This window comes from Fragaria vesca, linkage group LG1 (genome assembly GCF_000184155.1).
Source record: "Fragaria vesca subsp. vesca linkage group LG1, FraVesHawaii_1.0, whole genome shotgun sequence".
Taxonomy (NCBI): domain Eukaryota; kingdom Viridiplantae; phylum Streptophyta; class Magnoliopsida; order Rosales; family Rosaceae; genus Fragaria; species Fragaria vesca.
In genome coordinates this window covers 9,595,637-9,600,324 of record NC_020491.1, presented here as the reverse complement: position 1 = coordinate 9,600,324, position 4,688 = coordinate 9,595,637, and the positions used below count along the sequence as shown (strand labels likewise).

Here is a 4,688-nt window from a genome sequence, read left to right as displayed (position 1 = left end):
GAGGTTCTAAGAGTCAACTGCAGTTTGGAGTCTCGGTCGTGCCTGCACTTCCATAACAGCTCCATAGTTTCTTTGCCTCTTGCTTTACACAAATAATCCTTCCAGACGTGGGTTAGATTATCAGATTAGGTATATATATTCACCTACTAGACATGAACAATAAGTGACCCTCTGCTTTTCACATGCATGTCGATCATGAACCACTCCCTTTTGGACCATTCTACCTCCTCTTGTTTATGATCCAATAATATACTACTGAGTTCTTCGCCACAGTAAGCTTAATACTTTATCGTTTACAAAATAAATTAAGAAGATGATGAACACTAATTAACTATATAACATGCGTTGAGTGTATGCGCTTCAAGTAATTCCTCCAACAAATCCATGATCAAACAACCTGTCATGATACTGATCAACCAACTCAAACAACTAAACCATAAACTAGTATTATATATCATCCCTAGTTCTTCTCTATATATTAATTTCAAGTTCCTATTCAACCTACTTATAAGTTACATCTTTGTGTCCGAGTCTGCATTGTTCATTCTGATTTCCTCCCTCATTTTGTTTCACTAATTGAAGGAAAATATTGTTGTGCCTACAAGGACAATATTGATGAGCTTTGTTATGATGAATGTGCTGGTTGAATTGGCCGCGGCAGCGACTTACACAGTTGGTGGTCCAAATGGCGGGTGGGATGCATCTACCGACCTGCAAACATGGGCGTCGTCGCAAACATTCTTAGTCGGAGATAATATAAGTAAGTTACCTTCTACCACATACGTACATAATAGATGACGATCGACGAACAACATAACATATTTAATTATAGTGATGATTCCTCGAATTTTGATTTTCCAGATAAAACTGTACAATAGTGTAATCAATCATCCAATATCATTGGAAAAAACATTCTACGAGAAATTAAGAAAAAATATTTCTGACTTGGTGGCGTTGGACGCAGATTTTCTGTACTCGCCTAGCCATAATGTGCTTGAGGTATCAAAGGCAGACTATGATTGTTGCCAAGGAAGCAACTCAATTCAGGCTTACAGAGGTGGCAGCACTACGATCCCTCTCTCTTCTGCAGGGAAGAGATACTTCATTTGTGGAACAATCGGACATTGAAGCCAGGGAATGAAGCTTGAAGTTGCACTAGTCCTGCAACTACTTCTGCCCCTCCACCAACAGCTTCTCCAGCCGTGAACCTCGCTCCACAAGGATCTCCTTCGGCTACCCTACCGCCATCCTCGGACACTCCTTTGGCCCCCTCTCTTGCTCCTGACACTTTTTCTGCCTCACCCTCAGCAGCACAATCACCAGAACTTGCCTTCAGTCCTACGCCAACCGCTGTTACCATCCCTGCAACTGAATCTCCCACTTCCATCTCTCGAACCGGGGCTTCCTCAGAACCATCAGCTGCTTCATCGCTTAACAAAGGCGGTCTCACTCTGGGATTTGGTATCATGATGATCTTGTTTCTCACCTTCTAAGCTTTTAAGCAAGGAAGATTCTTCAGGATGATCATTCCATGATATGTGTGTTTCTGATACAAATTTTCATGTGCATTTTATTTCTAAAGTTTGTGTTGCACGCCTTAATTTGCATTCGGGTAACAACTTACTTAAAAGACTTTGTATTCAAAAGAAAGAGCAGCCTAGCTATACCATAACCACAAATCCGTTTGCAAATTGAAATTACAAGTACTGCAACAACCGCTTAATTTCACTGAACTGGTACCGACAAATATTCAAATTCGCAATGAACCGAGCTGCAACTTATTATACATTCCAGATTTTTGGAATTTAACCCTTAATTATCGATGTATGTGGTAATATGTTTGAGTTGGAAACACAGAATCCAACTGCCTAAAGCCCTAAAGTAACAAATAGCATGCAGTTGTGAGCTGCATTAGTAGCCTTACAATTGTTTGACCAGAAAGCTAGCAGACAAGCCCAACTGCAGCGCTCTGATTCAACTACCCTGTTCAAGTTGAATTTTGCTTCAGAATAATCAGATATAGTTAAAAACCAAATTCAGGTGCTCTATTGGAGATAGTTTACATAGGAGAGATTTTTGAGTGATGATAAGACGTGAGCTTGATGGTGCTTGGGCCTGGACTTTGTCATTGGGCCCATGTTAACTTTATTTTCTGCTGTGCTTTCTGGCCTGAAATTAGCGAGTTTGATCCCGGTATGCGCACTGCCTGGCCTTGTGAGGTGGTTTGTTATGAAATCGACTCCTCCTCCTCCTCATGGGACAGATTGAAATAAAGGTCGTCTGATTTGATTATGTGCGGCAACATAGTATGAAAACTGCATTATTTGTGATGACCTTTGTCCCTGAATGTAAGTTGTCTTGTCAATGATTTCATCGGATATAACTCCATTTTCTTAACGAAATAATTCATAGGCTGGTATTTAAGCCAGGCCTTTACCTCATGATTTCAGAATTGGGTCACCTAAAACGGCTGAAGTGCTAAACCCTTGTCCCTTAACAGTCTTAACTCTGAGTCTTGCGCTGTAATTGTCGGGAAACTGTAGAGCCTCTATCGAACATCATCTTACATTCTTAAGCCTTCTGAGACCAACAGCCAAACCCAGGTCTCGCTATCTTCCCTATATCTACATACTTTTCCAATTAACAAGTCGTAAAGACAAAAATTACGAGGTAGCACTTTCCTGCCACTGCCAAAAGAGCCTCTTAATATTAAATTGGTACGTGCCCTAATAATAAGCCAAATCAAATAAGAGTTAGAGAGTAGAGACGACGAGAGAGACATGATTTGATGATGGGTCGTCGTTCTCTATTTGTGGTGTTATCTGTAGACTGTACATGTGATGGAATCTAATGTTGCAGCTTCACAGGTTCTCTCTTGGGTTTTGATGGCACTGGCAGACTGGCACTGCCCAACTCCTGACTGATAACTATACCTCAGTCATACAAATGTGAAATATTACATTCCCAGCACAAAAGAACAATCTAATCATAACCCTAAAAGGAAGAACAACGTACGTTTCCAATACTATCATCACTAACCCTAGCGCCTTGAACAAAAATGCACTTGCGATTCATGATACGATCATCATCACTGTCCAAAACTCCAAATCCACTTGTGATTTCATGCTTCTCGATCATTTGAAGACATTTCAAGGAAGTTTTGCAAACAGATTAAGCGAGAACGATATCGATACTATGTAAAAGATGTCATCCAACTTTGTCCAAGGTGTAATCAAGGAGATCGGAGGATTGAGAAGAAATTCGACTACTTATGTTTAAAAATTATGGATCGAATGATAATACTCAATTTAAAGTTTCCAACACATCTAGCTAGTTTTTTTGCCAGCTTTAAGTCATTTTAAAGTGGTGAATCGACAAACTATACAATTTAAAACCCGATACAAGTAAGGTTTGAAAATTCACTAGGCGCTTTCAAGATGAAAGGTAGACTTAAAGCGTTTAAAAACCACCTAGGCTGCCGCTTGTTTTAGAACACTGCATATAGTCAATGTTTGAAAATTCACTAAACGCTACCATGAGCGTGTATTTCGTCTATTTCAAGTTGTGTATGTTGCTATTGGGCGAATAGTGCAAAACGCAGGCAGAAAAGAAAACAAGTTAGACAACGTAGTCAATAAGGTGATTGATGACAAGTGACCAGCATCGGAAGTGGACAATTTTCCAAAAATTCTATTTTTGTATGCTAGTTATCTTATGTTACTAGCGGTAGACTTAACTCATGGTACTAGTAGGCTTTGAACTAAATTGAATTAGAATATTCATCTACTGTGTGAGAGGAGTGAGAAGAGAGCATCTTATGAAGAACAATTTTCCAAAAAGTCTACTTTTGTAAGTCAGTTTGCTCATGTTACTGGTAGACTTAACTCATGATATTAGTAGACTTTGAACTGAATTAAATTAGAATATTCACCTACTGTGTGAGAGGAGTGAGAAGAGAGAGCATAAGAGGAATTAGTTTCTTGCAACGAGATCAATTTTGATAAGAAAATGACATATCGATGAGACAAGAGAGAGAGATCGACGAGACAAAGGTGTTTAAATTGTTTGAGAGAGAGAGAGAGAGAGAGTTTAAATTGTTAGAGAGAGACGAAAATAACACCGTTAGTGAGAGAGTGAGAGTTAGTCTGAGATTTAAATTAGATAACCAGTCAAGCAGATAGCAGGTCGTCATTAATCTAGTTGGACCAACCATAACCAACCACAAGCAACATGTGGTTAAGATATCTATACCTTAAGACACACAAGTATTTGTCTTCAGGTAAATAGCCAGGCATAGTTATTGCATCGTTACATCGGTAGGTTGCCTGCAGAACATGAGGAAGTAAATGCAAGTCCAATATCTCAATCTAACAAGCAACTCCCATAACTAGCTTCCACCTTCATATGTATATTGTATTTGTGTATATATATATGTGCAAACACTGATACTTCTACACACAACTACAGAAGAGAGAAGCTAGCAAAGCAGCTTTGATAATATAAGCTTAGCTTAAAGAAGATGGCAAGGCTACTTTGGGTGGTGCAGAAGCCTGTATATTTTCTGGGGAGACAATGGAATGGCGTCGACATCGCTAGTGTCATCACCCTTTCTGTTGTTCATCTCATTGCTCTTCTCGCACCATTTTACTTCACCTGGTCTGCGTTTTGGTTGGTGTAGCCCTTTACTT

At 39.5% G+C, this 4,688-nt stretch overlaps 1 protein-coding gene across 1 annotated transcript in view; it reads left to right on the top strand.

Moving 5' to 3' along the window:
- The window catches only part of LOC101307430 (gamma-terpinene synthase, chloroplastic-like), a 5,845-nt gene that overhangs the window by 836 nt on the left and 321 nt on the right, over positions 1-4,688 (top strand). The gene's annotated exons all lie outside the window — the stretch shown is intronic.